This window comes from Dipteris shenzhenensis, chromosome 4 (assembly GCF_047967505.1).
Source record: "Dipteris shenzhenensis isolate YYH24624 ecotype China chromosome 4, Dip_SZ_1.0, whole genome shotgun sequence".
Classification (NCBI taxonomy): Eukaryota; Viridiplantae; Streptophyta; class Polypodiopsida; order Gleicheniales; family Dipteridaceae; genus Dipteris; species Dipteris shenzhenensis.
In genome coordinates, this window is record NC_141599.1 from 4,505,429 (window position 1) to 4,523,356 (window position 17,928).

A 17,928-nucleotide genomic window follows, 5' to 3' on the forward strand; every position below is an offset into this window, starting at 1 on the left:
TGACTCTTTACTTTGCTCCTAACAACCTGCCATCACATTTTGTCCATTTTGACTTTTGCCTACCACCATCATCCCTTTTTTTATTGACATCATTGTCTTTAATGTCACTCAAAGGACTAATTGAACCAGTAGGTTTGTGGTGCTTGTGGCCTCACCCATTCCTTTGTCCACTCGCTCCAAGATATTGTCAGGTAAGAGTGTCATCTAGCCACTTTGCCCTATGCTCGGGATCTCCTTTTGCCCTTTGTTGGGTGCTCGTTGGGTGCTCAGAGTTGGCTTCAGAGTTATTTTAATCCCAAGGTGCAATCATGGGTTTTAGTTAGGATTTGCTAAGTCCTACCCCCACAAGGTATGCCAAGTGTTAGCCCTGCATCTAAAATACATAATTCTTAAATATGAATACCCAAAATATGTGGAGTTAGGTTCTAAAACTATCGAAAGGGAAATAATCCCAAGATGCTGATTGCTTGATAGCTTTTCAAGAAAGTTGTTGTTCCTATCATATGGTTTTACTTCTTTGCAGTGGCATTTTTCACTGTTCCTTTGCAATTCTAAAGTTCTACATTACTACAGTATGCTAAAATAGTTTTCTATGTTAGCATTCCAAAGTCTATAAAAAGGGTGCTGGTTCCCTTTAACATTCATGTCAATATAGCTAAAATAAATTTCCAACCTTACAAGTGGCTTGCATCGAGCTCCTAGATCCATCAATGCCATCTCCCTACTCAAGTGATTTCAATGTGTAAGCTCTTGGTTAGGTTTTCAAAGAGCGCCCTTAAGTTTGTAGTGGATGCACTAGGAGTCCCAACAGTTGCACTGATAGTTCCAAACTTTTAAAGAGAAATCATAGTGCAATTGACCACCATGAAGCTATCTTATGATGATACCAAGTCTTGCTAAATAAAAACACCTTTTGACACAGTTGAATGCTTGAGTTGGCTTGGGTAAAGGGGGAAGTTGCAACGAGACCCCATGGTAGAGATGGAGTTGAACGTGTTTTCCTAATAATGAAATCATCATCCAACTCTCGTACCACATATTTATTTTGAATATATATTTTCTATTTTTCATCACTCATACATCCATTGGATGTTAAATATATGTTTTCATTGTACATATTGGCCATATATGCAATGCATTTTAAGTAGATGATTGGAAAATTTTTAATATGTATGTGTATGGTTGAATACTGATATGCATTAGGAGGGGGTTATATAAGGTGGAGATTTAGAAAACATATGTGCTTATGATTTGAATATATTATATAGTGTTTCTTTTTATATCAAAGTGGTATTTTGCTTCTCCAAAGAGAAAAAATATATTTTTCCTTATGGCATAGACTTTTAGTTCAAGTAGTAATGGAGAGCATGAGGAGGTTGAACACCCAAGAAGGGCTATAAAGCCTCCGTCTAAGTGAAGAGGAAGTTTGTGAGGAGTATTATAGAGTCACACAAGCTTGAAAGGCATATAAGACACTCTCAAACATCTATAGTTCTTCTTTATATGAGTTTCATATGAAAGCAATGGAAGCTATAAAGCAAAATAGTAGGTGGATAGAGATAATGGGCTTGAAGTGGAATGATGTGCCCAAAGAGGTGACCAAGGTAGATGTGGAACCTTGTTTACCTCTTACAATGATTGGCATGGGAGGTGGAAGACCCAATATTTCACCAATGAGGACATGTGGTGTCATGCAAAAATAATTTTGTAGAGATGAATGGATGATCACCATATCATAATGACTTCTCATTGTTCTTTTACTAGTAATTGTACATTAAATTGGTGAGTATTTCTCCTCCATAGGCTTAAACATTATGAAGAGATTGCCATAAAAGTAATATGATTAAGGAGGTTGATCCAATAGTAATACACAAACTTTTTGTGGAAGAGGAAACCATCATAGAGGAAAACAAAGTCATAGTCATTAAGTCAATCAAGCTCACCACATGTACACTTTGATTGAGGGTATGTAAAAGATTCCAAATCCAAATGTAGTTATCATGTTTACTATGTAGATTAGTGTAGTGGGTCTCAGTAGTGACTCACGTGTTATGGGGTAGTTGAAGATATGCTAACGGAGTCTCCACTCTCGGCTACTCCTTGTGGGAGCATAGCACGAGCAGTCCGCAAGTATCACTCAAGTGGCCTCTGAATTGTTGCAGTGTGGTTTCACATGAGGAAGAGGGAAAAGGAAGAGGGGAGGGGAGAGGGAGAATGAGGGGAGAAGGAGGGCAGAGGAAGGGAAGAGGAGAAGGGAGTGAAGGGGGATAGAGTGACAACCACAAAGGCACTATGAGGAAAGAAGAGAACACCCAAAACACTCTCTTGGAAGAGAAGAGGGAACTTGTATTCAACTTGGTGCAAACAACAATGAAGACCAAAGTCAACCATTTGGCCTTTTATACAAGTCACCTTTTGAAGGGAGGGCCAACCCTTATCTCTTTATACCACTCTCCCTTCTCATTCTTTTACCATCCTCTTGGGCCCATCTAGCTCCAAGACACAATCTTGGCTCTATGGACTTGCCATTGTCCCATCAAATTGCATCACTTAACTAGCGGTGGCGTATTGTTAACCAATCTATTAACATGCCCCCCTTGCTGATCTCTATCCAGTCCTCTGGATCATGTAGCACTCATGGTTGTTGGAGTATTAGTTGTTCGTGTGCACTGGGCTGAATCTTCTTTTGGTCCATTGCAGTAGAGAGATGTCATGGCTCCCTGTTATGGAATGCTTGTTAGAATTATGAATGCATGATTTGTCTAGAACTAGCACCTCAGGGTTTGTGTGAGCCGAGTTGAGTACTTGTGACCATTCAAAGAAGGAATAAGAAAAAGAAAAAGAGAAATCTAAGGGGTAAGTTAGTAGGAAGAAGGTGTTAGTAGGGACTAATGTAAGATCCTAGTGGTGTTAGTGTTAGCAGAGTAAGTAAAGTGCATTCTCATGCTCCTCTTAAGTCCCATATTTGACTTGAGTGGGACTTCTAATGGATTCTCATTAGACTAAGTCTTTGATATGCCATGTTTGATCGGTCCAGAGTTGTGCATGACATTTTGTCTTGCTTCTCTGCATTGAAGTTCCTTTAAAATCCATTTTATGGATTGCATTTCCTTGAGGGCTTTGCTTGGAAGTATTTGAGCCCAATAAGGTTGTGGCACCATCTAGAAATTTATATGTCTGAGTCATCAAATCGAGAGGATCTGATAATACACCATACAAACTCCTAAAATGAGGACTATAGCTAAAGAGCATTATAGAAGGGGAATTATAAAAAAGGCTTCTAAGCTACAATTGAAAGAAAAGAGGATGAGTAGAAGTTGGATAGTTGATGGTGATGTTAGTAATGGAATGTGAAAAAAAAGCTTTGAGGGTCACAAGAAACTCATCCAAACCCATATTGGTGTAATCACATTCACCCTGGAGTTGAATGCATCCTTGAGAGCTACTTGTGGGAGACCACTTATCATTCCATGTGTGAACTCAAATTCAAGACCGTGATGACTTAGGCATAAGTTTGTGCCCTGTTCTATTTTGGCATTGTTGATGGGATTTTTTGTTGATGCTGATTGGTGTATTGATGTTCCCTTGTGTTTGTCACGTACCTTCCCGACCAAGGGGCCGTTGGGCTGACATACTTGTGATTTGCTGAGTGTGTCGTGCTAAGAACCTGAAGAGGACTGAACGCCTATTTTCACCTAGTCCTATTTTCACTTAGGACTCCCACATGTGAGCAGAGTGGTAGGACTTCCACATATTATAACTTTGTTGCTCTTTATGGACACACCTAGACCTAGCACTTGGAACTGAGTTCCTATTCACCTAAATGGCCTTAGTACCTATGATTACATCAAAAGGTGAGTGCAGTAACATATTGAATAAGACCTCATAAGAACATCATTGTGTAGAATCCTAGAGTAAGTCTAATAATCACTTCGAAGGAGAGTTTCTACGACATTACTAGAGATCTTTGTTGGCGAGTAGTTGTCAACCCATTGGTAGCAATGTTGCTTGAAGTTCTTTGAGATCCTCGAGTGCAACAGTAGGTTCTTGTGGAGCTACTCCATTTTTAGGAGTAGGTTCTTATGGATCTACTATTGGCATGTCTCTTGTTGTCAGTATTGCACCATTGAACATTGCGATCTCCCACATGTACCACTTCTATGATACTCATTTTAATAAAGTGAGATACATTCGATGTATCAAGTGTGAGTAGGATCACAATGTCTTAGACATCTTTTGCTTTTGTTGAGCCCAAGTTTCAGCTGAGAAAGTTGTCAAGGATGAAGATACTCCATTGTTCACATTGGAAGGTTCTTGTGTGGCTTCCATTGTGTTCGGAATTACTTGTGTGGCCAACTCTTGCGTAGCTTCCCTGATGATAGATTCCAAATTTCTTAGTAAGGAAGGTTCTTGTGTGGCTCCCAATGTGGATTTAGCTTTTGTCTTGGCAGGTTCTTATGTAATTGTCTCTTTTTTCAAGACAGGTTCTTGTGTTAATGCCAGTTGCCTTGAAGATGATGCAATAAATTGACATCCCTTTTGATAGACTTGCGATTGAGCAGGTTCTTGTGTTACTATCTCCCTTTTTGATACAGGTTCTTGTGTAATTACTTAAGAGGAGGTAGACAAATTCCTTTGCGTATGATCCTCCTGCATTGGCACTTTTTCCTTGTCCTTGCAAGCAGGTTCTCATTGTTCTTGCATCTTTGCAGAGTAGGTTCTTGTGTGACTACTACTGGTGCATCTGCACTCATTGATGCTCTTGTATTGATACATTTTGGGCTCCGTTCTTCTTTTGTGATGGAGACGGTGTACATTTAAGCTTAGTGCAAGCATAGATGGGTTGTTGATTACTGTAGCAAGGCTTGGGTACCCATATATAGGAGTTGCCAAGGTAATATCCCTGGGCCTCGAGTAGTCTTGTGGGAACCCATCGGTAATGTACCCTCCTTGTTGGATGGAGTCGTCTTCTTCTTTGATGTTGAGGTTTGTTGTTTACATGAGGGGGTGGTTGGCAATGGTGAGGCTTGATGTTTAGAGGAGGGGGTGGCTTCATATGTTGAGATTTCTTTGGAATCCAGAAATACGATTCACCCTCAAAGTATCCTTGAGCCTTCAATAGATCCTTTCGAACCCATATTTGCTTGGTTTCCTTTTGTCTTCGTCTTCTTCCTTGGTGGCATCCTTGTCAAGGTGGGGAGGTGGAAGTAGTTGCTGATGTTGGTGCATCGTGATGGGATGATTCATTACCAAATAACCCTTTGTAAGTGTCTTGGATCCAGCTTTTACCAATAATGGTGGCTTCTGCTAAGGTACCTGTAGGAGCTACAAAAAACTTGCAAGGCACAATGTAATTATCCAAGGAAACATTCAACATTAAAGAACCAATAACCTTAATAGAGGTACCCTTTATGGATTGAATTTTAGAATCACATACTTGAAGGTGTTCCTGGCCAAGATGCTTTAATGTTTCCTAGGAGATGAGGTTGTGGCCTACTTGCCCATCTACTCTGGCTTGTATTTGGCATGTTGCACCTACTGATGTTAGCTCTACCCAAATTTGAGATGAAGTCATATCTATCTCATTAGGATCAAGGGCATTGTCAATTCCTAATTCAATTTAACTTGGTAGTACCGCTCTTATGGTGTAAAAAGGTGTAATGGAGCTAAGTTGTTCATCATCAAGGTACATCGTCTGAGTGCCATCAGTAGTTGGTGGATCTATTACTGCTAGTGTATGCATCCAATCACATGCATCTTCTAGTTCTGATAAAGGGGCACACAACGGTTCATCAAGACTCTTCTCACTATCCTCTTTCTCATATTTTTAAATCAGCTTTACTGTTGGCATAGACCTATCAGTGGTATCGGACTTAGCTGCAAATAGATTTGCAAACATAGTGTGAGCCTTCCATGTTCAGAGATCAACCCTCACGACTTGCTAATCTTTCCTTAGATAAATATTGTTGGAGCACTAATCATGGATCAATCATGCCATATGCAAGAAAGGTCTTCATAGAATAGCCTCATACCTAGGGTTGTTTTGGAAATCCATTATAACAAGGCACACCCGATATGTGAGACCGCATGTTTTGATTTTCATGTCCTTGAGTAATCCATTGGGATGAGCCGTGCATCAGCTAATTTAACTACCAAGGGAGTACTTTCTCGATCGGGACTTCCCCACTTTTCCCAGCATTATTTCATGTGATGATGCTAACACCTACTCCTCCATCTAAGATTGCCATAGCTTTCTTATCATGGAAGGAGATGGGTATCACTACATTTGTGTCATCACTCTCAAAATATTGGCCCAAATTGTTGATTGGCACCCTTGGAAGGTCTTGATCATGATTGGGAGACTCACCATTATCAAGATTTGTGGGTTGGGGTGTCACTATTTGCCCACTCATCCAATCTGAGAGGTCTCTCCATAGAGTATGATTACCCTGTAATATTGTCACGATGGGCATCTTGATCTCAATGGACAGGAATGCGGCTAATCCTACAATGTCTCGAGGACCAGTGATAGATTCCATGCCTATTGATTTAGACTCTTCTAAGCCATAAAAGGACATGTTGTCATCCTCCTTTAGTTGTTGCAAGGCGGGGTCATCTTCAAACATCCGTTGCATTAGGGTGGATCCCTCTATTGAAGGGCATGACACACCTTCTTCCTCTAACCTTTCAGGTATTTGCAAGGCTTTTGAGGCTCGAGTGTTTATCTCATGTCTAGGATAAATTGTATCAGTACTCTTGCTTGCCTTGAGACTCTGCAGACATTCCTCTTGGCACTTGTGTACCAATTTATGCACCTCAGTGAGAGCTTGTTTCCCCACCCATGGGTCAGAATATTCACCGTGACCCTTAGGTGTTGTAGTTTGGCTATGGGTTGAAGCCATTATCGGTGCCTCAGTTGCCTCATGAAGTGGTTATTGTTGGCACCGTTTGAGAGAGTATCATCAGAGGAAGATGTTGGTAGGACGCTGTGTCTTCATTCGACCCATCTTGGATGATGACCTTATTTTTTTCCTTCCCAATATTCATTGCACCCTTGGTGCTTACTTGTGCTGATTTAGTTGCATCTCTAAGCTGTGACGTGCTAGCTTTATCCCTTTTGGCTTGTTTGTGAAGCTCTTTATTAAGGGCTTTAGCTTGCAACCTCATGATTACATTCAAGGGTATTGATGACACTTGGCCTCTGTCAATGCTTAACAAGTTAAGGCTTGTGAACTCAGATGGCCTTCTCATCGAGCAATCCTTGAAAAGATGGTCCACACCACACCCAGTGCACAATGGCGATGGCGTATTAGACACTGGTGCACATGTGATTGGCTGCTTAGATTGCCCCTTATATGGACACTCATTGGCAGGGTGTGGCCCTTGACACATATGGCATTGAATGGGTTGTGCCTTGGTCAAGTTGTTCCTATCTCCCATTTTTTGAGGAATCGATGTCGTCTGGTAGACCAAAATATGTTGGTCACCTTGTATAATGTAGTGACTCATAATGTTAGACTGATTTGCATTGTCACCATTTTGGGGATAGTTGTGTCCATTGTAGGTAGGTTTGGGGTCTCCCCAATCACTAGGTAGATCTTCCACTAATACTTGATTCAGGGGAGTAATTCGTGGAGGTGGTAGTTGACGTCCCAGTACTGGCAGGGTAATGGAGTATTTTGAGTCCTAAATTGCCCTTGATTGGTTGATGTGGCTCCTTCTATTGCTAATTGTGTTTGCTTGGGTTTATTGGGTAGTGCACGCAATGGTAGAGGTAGCCTTTTTTGACATATGGGTTGAGGAATCACCCTAGGATAATGACATTGGGATGTGTCATGATCTCCCCAATGAACACAATGGGCATAGTAGAGTGTTGGCCTAGCTCTAAGACAAGGGAATTGCTTAGTGGGATGATTTGCAGTGCATACCCGACACCATATGTTCTCTTTGTGGAAAGAGATGGGTGTTTCTAGGAGCATCTTTTGGTGCTTCTATATTCCATTGTTGGCTCAACTTGTTTAATAGATCTGTGGCCAACTCTTCTATGTTGAGCACTTCGGGCATCATGCTTGCATCCCTAGTTGCTTTTGAGGTTGAAGCCTATGCTATTTGGGACATATCAGAGGAAGCTAAGGACTTTTCCTTTTGGGGCGTCTCCCTCATGTTATCCCCTAGGCATATCGCCATCTTGTTGCATAGCTTAAACGATGTGGGATTCATAGCAAACAAATGATCATGCAACTTAGCATCTCGTAGCCCTATGAGGAAGCATGTAGAAGGTGCATATCACTCATCCTCTCGTGGGGTTCACATCGTGAGTTTATATGTTTAATCTTGGTGATGTAGTCTCTTAAGGACTTAGTGTCCTTTTGCTTCACGTTATAAAGTTGGTTAAGCGGGCTCCACTTGGGACCACTGTGGGCAAACCCCACAATGAAGGATTTACGCAAAGTGTCCCAATTTATTTTCTCCACCGAGTTTAAGGCTTTAAACCATTGTCTAGCCTTGCCATCAAGACTCAAGCTAAAAGTATTGACCTTGTCTAGATCCCCGATATCACCAAAGGTGTCACAGATTTGCTCAAATCTCTCAACATGAGAGACTGGGTCTCCTTCTCCTACAAACTTGGTGATTAGCTTAGAGATTGTAATAGGCTTGTTACTTGAGGGGTTGATATCCCATCTTGGAAACATTAGTGGTGGAGCAGTAGCCCCCCTTCCTAGTGCTTGCACTAGGATTCTCATAGCTTCGTCTCTGTAAGGATTGTTTGTGATATATAGTGGGAGATTGGGGAATGGTGGGTGATGTCCCATACATTGGTGGTCTTGATGAAGGGCTCCATGGATTTGATGACATGAGGTTGGGGTGGGAGGATATAGGCCCACTAGGCATTAGAATTGTGACTCGGGTCAGGTTGGGCCTAACAGGTTGGACAGGAGGTCCTCTAGGGAGTGGTATGTTCCCTGCATGCATAGGCCTATAAGGGCTACTTGCTGGGTAGGGAATATCTCCTATGCTTTGTTAGCAAGGAGGCATCATAGGGGATTCTAAGGTGGAGGGCCCTAATTGTGAGCCTTCAAGGTTACTCCTTTGCCCCCTTTGCTCTAGATTTTGGGCCCCTGGTGAGAATGTGGGTCCAAATCCCTCCCCATAGGATTGTCTATCATCAAAGAATTGGTATGATGGGGGTTGATTGCCATTAGTATGGTGGGACTTGGCTCCTTGGGTATTGTATTTGTCATTGGTGGTTGGGCCGGCATTTGAGCCTCTGACGTTGCCCTAGTCTGTTGTCCAGCAAATGGGTTTAGCCACTCTATTGGGTCTGTTAATCCAAACCTTCCCATGATATTGGAAAAGGTTTCCCTTAATGTAGCTGCTATTGTAGATGGGGTTGGAGAGTGGAGATTAGTGGGGATGGAGTCCAGATCTACTAAGGCTCTAACATTAGAGGGTTCATCCATGTCCCTATCCTGACTTATGGACTCTTCTGAGCTGGATAATTCAGCTAGTGGTGGTTCTTACAATGAGTGAGAGCTAACTTTTGAGCTTACTGACCATGAGGATGCTAAGGTAGGTATGGAGGTGGATAAGATGGTATTTGAGGCATTATCTTTAGGCTCAAGGTGAGCTTGTAGGACTCTTCTTGATCTCAAGTGCATGTGTTAGTATGTGCAGTTGATGCCCCAATTCTAGGTTAAGTTTACCTCGATATGGGGTCAAGGGGCAGTAGCCCCTTGTGGCTTCCCAAAGCTATCCCTATGGTCGGCGGGATAGAGCTATGGTGAATGATCAATGGGATTGATCTATGGTGATGACCCGTGGGGATAGGTCTATAAAAATGACCGGCGGGATAGCCTTATGGCACTGGGTCAATGCAAGTTTGATCGACGGGATAGCAAGTTGGCGAGATGGAGTTAAAGCGACGGTCAGTGGGATAGAGTTAAGGCAACGGCCAACAGGATAGCAAGTCAATGGATAATGCTATGGCACTTGGCCAATGCAAGTTTGACCGACAGGATCCAATTTGGCATCGCGTCAACACAAGTTTGACCAGTGGGATACGGTTTGGCATTGAGTCAACGCAAGTTTGATCGACAAGATACGGTTATGGTGTCGGCCAACAAGATCTTACTAACGCGTCGGTCGACAGGATAGTAGGATAGCAACGATCAGCGGGGTAACACTACAGTGTCAGTCAATGGGCTATCAGATTGGTGCGGAAGTAACTTTGACATGCATTAACTCCAGGTGGTGGGGTAAACCGTAGTTAGAGGTTAGGTCAACGGGGAAGTGCTACGGCACCGGGTCAATGAAGGTTGACCCATGGGATATGGCTAACACGTCGATCGGTGGGGAATCTGGTCGGTGCAATACAGCTAGAGTGTCGACTTGGCGAGATAGTCACCCATAGTTTCTCTGACTAAGATTTGATGAATTCTGAGGATTTTGCAGCTTCTGTTCATGATTTTTTGTAATGGGGGGATGCCACACTATCTAGTCTACCTATTCAATGAGAAAAAAATTGAAAACAAACACTTTTAGAAAGCTAAAATGCAAAAACTCAGAAAAGGGGAGTTCTAAGACACAAAACTACTTCAGAACTTGATAAAAATCCTTATGTTTGTGGTTTTTTGAGGTGATTAGACCTCACACACACCTTAGCAATCAAGCCTACTAAGTTCCTATCAACTTGAAATACCAAAAAGCATCAAAGACAAGCTTCCCATGCTCACAAATGGCATTCCTACAAGAAAAAATAGTTTTCCTACTTTTTTGTCCACACTCTCACTTTCCATCTCTCTTCTTTCCTACAACTCCACTAACAAGCTCCAAGTTAAGCTTGAAGGCTTGTGCAATGGGTAGATATCGACGGAAGACAAGTGCAATGTAAAAGCATACCTTCATTCCTGACAGTAGTGCCAAAAATGTAGTGGGTCTCAGCGGTGACTCACGTGTCATGGGGTAGTTAAAGATATGCCGACGAAGTCTCCACTCTCGGCTACTGCAATGCATAGCATGAGATGTTTGCAAGTGTCACTCACGTGGCCTCCAGATTGTTGTTGCAGTGTGGTTTTAGGTGAGGAAGAGGGAAGAGGAAGAGGGGAGGGGAGAGGGACAAGGAGGGGACAAGGACGGAGGAGGAAGGGAAGAGGATAAGGGAGTGAAGTAGGATAGAGTGACAACCACAAAGGCACTGTGAGGAAAGAAGAGAACACCCAAAACACTCTCTTGGAAGAGAAGAGGGAGCTTGTATTTACCTTAGTGCTAACAACACTGAAGACCAAAGTCAACCATTTGGCCTTTTATACAAGTCACCTTTTGAAGGGAGGGCCAACCCTAATCTATTTATACCACTCTCCCTTCTCATTCTTTTACCATCCTCTTGAGCCCATCTAGCTCCAAGACACAATCCTGGCTCTATGGACTTGCCATTGTCCATCGAATCACATCACTTAACCAGTGGTGGCATATTGTTAACCAATCTATTAACAATTAGGATCCATAGTACATTGATAATGCTACATAAAGCATTTGGCAATACATCAAGAATTCTTTTCAAAGATGAAAACTTAAGAATAATCCAAGAAGGGTATCTACACTATGTATAACACACCAGATCCTATTCAAGGGAATGCAATTCCTACGAATAATTTAACTGGAAAGAAAGGATGGATGAACATTATACTCTATGATCCTAAACTCAATAAGGATATTCTCTTAGTTGGACAAATAATAGAACAAAATTATAGAGTCATCTATCTTGCAAAACTCCATGAATGTGGAAGACATGTATTCAATTCCATTATCTATAAGTTTGATCTTTCCACCTATCTGGTTCTCTACTAATACTTTGGACTCTTGAAATTTGGTAAAACTTGAAATTTCTCCTTGATAAAATATACCCAATAATATCTATACTTAGTCATCAATAAAAGAAGGGTAATATACTGATTGTGTCTTTGTGCATAGCCCCAAACATTTATGACAATGAAATCACAAGTATCTCTTTCCCAAAACATGCATTTTTTGAAAATGGCTCTTTATTACCAAAACAACATGCTTTGTAACCTTTTCCATGAAATTGGAGTTTTAAGATACTGTTGACCATATTCCGATTTCTCAATTGAATTAGAATTTTGAAATTGAAATCTCATATCTCTTGTGCTATATTGCAAAAAGTTGCATTAGTTGTTGATAGTCAGCTACATTGCATGTATTTTTGGCATTGAAGCTAGCATTTAGACTAAGTATCCTTCTTTTATTTCTTTTCCAAGTAATCTAATTTCCTCTAGCTTTATCTCAAATTTTACATTCATGGGATCCAATGAAAATTTACATGCAGTTGAAGGGAAGAACAACACTTTAGCAGATAGTGCTGCTAGAGCAATGCTCGATGAGAAGCAGCTTCCGAATCAATCTAGAGTAGAAGAAATGCACGTTGAATTGGATTTTGACCAAAATCAACTCAAGGTATGAGATGCTATGAGGCATTCACTAGATATAAACCATGCATTGGGCATCTACACATATTTAGATGCATGGCATATGATAACATACATAACAATCATCATAGAAAGTCAGAGGTAAAGTCATGTAAATGCAACATTGCTTCCTGTAGTGACAAAGATAAAGCATACAAGTTGTATGATCCCATCAACCAATATATGAAGAAGAGAAAGCATTGCCCCAAGTCCCATCAACTAAAAGATGAAGAAGAGGAGAAGAAGAGAAAGCATTGCCCCAAAAGTGAAAGAATTCAGCAAATAGTCTAGAAGAGAATAGATGCCACCACCCAGGCTGGCATATGTTACAAAGGCCAAGAAATTCAAATTGAAAGCACGAATTATGCTCTTATGACTACCATCATGGCTACAAAAGATCCAATGTCCTTTGAGGATGTAGTTGAAAGCTAGAATGGTAAACTACTGTGAATAAGGTACTTTTTTTTCACAAAAACAACGTTGGGGATTTACACAACTTGCCACCAAGAAAGAAGGCAACACAAAAAGTGGGTTTAAAAAGAAAATTGCAATCTAGATGGTAACATTGAAAGATACAAAGCAAGATAATTTGAAAATATTTTGCACAATAGGATAAATAGGATTATGATGAGACTTATGAACCAATATTGAAGATGGACTCCATAATATTTTTGATGTCTCTCAACAAACTTATCATATGGAATCTATACCAAGTAGATGCCAAAATGATTTCCTCAATGAATACTTAGATGAAGAATTCTACATTGCATGTTGACCCTGTGGCAACAAGGGCCAAAAGTGCAGTCTAGGACAACAACTATCAGAGCATTGTGAGTGTAGAGTAGCGGCAAAGCTCCGCTTGTAATATCTTGAGATTCAAAGATGGTATGATGAATATTAAAGGATGGGTATAGCCAAAATCCTCTCTAGAAAATATCCGATCATACTTGCAAAATCAAGATCTAGAGAGAGAAATACTAATTCGAGAGAGAGAAAACTAAAAGCCTACACTTTCTGAGGTCCCCCCACTTTGTGTAGAGACCCAAAAGGCCCCCTCACTTTGTGTAGAGACCCAAAAGGTCCCCCCACTTTGTGGTACAGACCCAAAAGGTCCCCCCCAAAACTGGAGGGACTCTTGTCCAAAAGGTCTCCTACAAAAGAGGTCCCACCACAAAGGTACCTCCTATGCATTGTGTAGAGACAAACATGTATAAATATCTCTCAATGGAATGAAGATCCCACCCTTTGGGGTTCAGTCTTCAAGCTCACTATTGTGTTCATGCGATTGATCTCCATTGTGTCCATGCTCTCTTACACTATCGTGTTCTAGCATGCCCTTACCCTTGCACTCTCTACCCTTGTACTCCCTCCTCCTCCTCCTCCATCTCTATGTTCTAGCATGCCCTTACCCTTGCACTCTCTACTTTTGTACTCCCTTCTCCTCCTCCTCCCTCCTCCTTCTCCTCTTCCCTCCTCCTTCTCATCCTCCCTCCTCCTCCTCCCTCCCTCCTCCTCCTCCTCCTCCCTCCTCCATCCTCCTCCTCCTCCTCCTCCTCGTCCTCCATCCTCGTCCTCCTCCTCTCTCCTCCTCCACTCTCCTCTCTCTTCCTCCTCCTTCCTTGTCCCTCCTCCTTAACCCTTACCCCTCAAATCCGCGAAGGAGACTAGCTCTCCACTCCTCAACCTTGGACTCCTCCTAAACCCCACAATCCCTTCTGACCCCTGGAACTCCTAGTTAGCTCTCTCAACCTTGTCCCCATTTCGAACCCTGAAATCCCCTTCTAAACCATTGAACTCTTGTGGAGGCGAGAGCCTCCATCAATCATTTCAAGCTCTCTTTCTCATTCATGTGTGCACAAGATCTGCTTTCCATGCTTTAGCCTACACCTCTCACCAAAACACGACCCGAGCCCAGGGGATTCACTCTTCATGAAAGGGGGACGTCACCTGCGTGCATGACCTTCAAGAAAACCCCCTATTTAAGATCCATAGAGGATGATAAAACACCCCTATTTAAGCTTATAAGATACCACCAAAATTCTATTATGTCCCCCCTTTCCTTAAATCTACATTCTTTCTCAAGCATTTATATCACACAATAAGCAAATTTAGATTACTTTCCCTATGACGATTTAAAACCATACACAAAACCAAACTTGTTTGGACTAGTCACCCAAGGTAGCCTATACTATGTCCCCCCCTCTTAAATATGGCATGGCCCCCCTAACTTAAATTTAATATTGGGAAAAAATAAAAGGCCCCCCACCCCTAATGTATAAGCTTATGCCTCATTAAAAAAAAAACCCCTATTGTACACTCACGTGATATCATAAGTTTCCTGTTGTGAATCCCCCGGGGACCCGAGGACCTATGCTACACTTGTGAACACCTATGCTACGATGAGCAATGACACGACTGTAGGTGACCAATACCCTCGCAACTTGCACTTGGGAGAAACAGCGATAACATTTTGGCACTGCTATCGGGGGAGTTAGCGCCTGAAGCAAAACCGGAGCACGTGTTTGCATGTGTGAAAAGAACCCCCTTTAAAAAAGCATTCAAGATACATCCCTCAAGGCAAAGGACTCTCTCTCTCTCTCTTTCACACACACACACACACACACACACACACACACAAAACATTATCTGTAGATAAGACACTTTCATTGTAAACTACATTGATCTCGAACTATGTTTCATCAACGAAACTACCCCTAGAGTATGTTTCGTAGTCGGAACGACCCTTAGGGTTCATCTTTCAAAACTCATGTTTGCTCTGCTTTGCCTTTCTTTATCCTTCTTGTTTGCCACTCTCAAGCTTCCACATGGATTTGTGTGTGAATGCTAAGGTCCTATAGGTGCTGTGAAATAAATCTCAATCGCTATTGTTCTTGCCATGGTAATGGAAATCCATCTCCATGAGAAGCATCGTGCCATCTATCTCTGTCTCACAAGCTTTATCCTGATGTAATATTGCTCATTCCCTCCAACAATGTAGCTTGCAAATAGCATCACATGTAGTCCGTCTTGGAATCTTTGGAGAAGACTTGGAGAGTTTTTGTTTTTGTTTTGCAAAGCGTGATGAATAATAGAGGAGTGCACAATGTGCCGAGAAACCATATTTGTTCTATGTGCATTCATTCTAGAAGGAAGAAGGTTATTTGGAGGCAAAGATCTCAATCTTCTTGCTGCTTGTTGTACCATCCTTTGGAGAGAGTCACTGCCAGTTCTAAGTCATCATGAAAGAGGCCATTACAACCTGCAAAGAATGTAAATTTCATACATCTATGTAGAATTTCTTTGATTGTATAAATCATCCATTTTGCTATGTCTACAGAGTAAATTTCAAACAAATATTACCAAAGTGACTCAAAACTTTCATTCCTAGCCTTGATTTTGAACGTTCCTTCAAGACCCAATAGCTGTCTCTCTCTCTCTCTCTCTCTCTCTCTCTCTCTCTCTGTGTGTCTCTCTCTTTGCCCCCCTTAGTCTTTTGGATTATGGCTTTTGAGATGGCTTGTCATCTAGCCTTTGATGCTACTACTTGTAGGTGGACATCACTTATGCATGACCTCAATCCCTTGTAAAACAACTATTGTGGGTCACTCAATCCATGAAAGAAAGGAAGCATTACATTAGTTAAAGTACTAGTGTTTGTAAGGTACACAACATCATTATTTGTATCAGTACTTACACAAATAAGAATTGCCCTTCTCAATGCTAGTGCCCTGATCTTGGTCCACAATTTCATTTCCCCCTCCTTTTTTGTACATCAATTCCAATGTTTTATTTAGTTTTTGTGTTAAATGTGTAGTTGAACAACTACTCTTCATTTCAATCAACTTTTAATCCTTCAAGAGAGCTCGAAGCTTGGAGAAGAGTTTTGAGATAAGGGGCTTTGATGAATTTTGCACGTGAGAAAACTTTATTGACTGACGATTTTTTAGGTGTGACAATAATTTTCCTTTCATGCAGGTGTACAAAAAACTTTGAAATCTATAGATAGGAGAGATACAAACAAGCATCAAGCATACTAGTAATCTCATGTTGAGTATGAAACAAAGGCTTTTCCTCATAGAACACTAAGTCTTTCACTTGATTGTCAAGTCTAGAAAGGGTTGAAAAAAAGGAATGCATTTGTTTCAATCATGTTTGAAAGCCATATGAAAGATATTGCATCTACCAAATTGATTATGGCGAAGAACTTATTTTTCTCTGGCATATCTTTCTTTCCATATGGGTCATATTGCATGCTAAATGGACTACTCTACAAGTATGTACTAAAATTTGATATAAAAGGGAGATTAAAGTTCTAGTTTAAAAGGACATGGTTTCAAGGCCATTATGGCTAAACTTCAAAGGCTTGCCTTCTTGCAGATTTGACCACTATCTTATCTACCATCAATAGCCATGCTATAGCCCCGACTTGCCTTTTATTGAGGCTTTTCATGGAAAAGAGAGAGGATTAATATATTTCTTACTTCAATCAACTTTTGGGCAGCCAGGCAATTAAGGGAGATCACAAATTTAGCCTATAATTATTTTTTAAAAGAGGTATGAGCTAGTTTTTTGCTATATATGGGTGTTGGACAACAACTGTGTGAAGCACTTATCTTTGCTTGTAGGGTAGTTTTGTTGCTGAAACTACCGAAGCCAATAACTTGTATCTCTCCCTTCCCATATTTTGTTGTGTTGAACATGTTACAAATTTGTTGTAAGTTTATCATTACAAAAAATTTGGACTCAAAATAGGGCCCTGTAAGAGAGTGTGACATGAAGGATACGGTGAATAAAATTGAGTTTAATATCGGCTAGTGGAGGACAATGGGATATTGGAAAAGGCTTGACTCTCTTATTTATTTATTCAAATGGACCAAAGTTTGATGTAGAGGTCCCACTTGCTACCACACTCTCCCATCATGTTTTTGAACTGTAACCAAACTTGCACCATTTGTCTCAAGTGAAACTAAATCCAACTGTGACATGAAGTTGGGGGTAATAAACTTCACGCACCTCTTCACTTCCTGCTGATTTCAAACTGAGTAATAGAGATATTCATCACTAGGAAAGGGACATTAAAAAGAAGCTTTTATACCAAGAGACCACACCATACTATCCTCCCTTATATGAGAATGAAGATGGTAACATCCCAAGTGATGTTGTACTCAAGCATAGGGAGAAGGAAAGGACCAATGGAGGTCATAATCTCAGCAAGCCAGTCTGCGCCAAAGAAATGAGCAATACGTTGTTGAAAGAAGATCTTGTGGCTCAACATGACATGAACTGATATTTATCGATGAGTTTGAAGGGGCTGATTGGGTCGGATGGGTAGGTTTCGAGGAAACATTGCACCTCCTTCATAGACACCTTTATACTTAGCTCAAAATACTCTCCAAACTGTCATAAGACACAGAGACCCATAACTTTCAGCAGACATGATATAAAA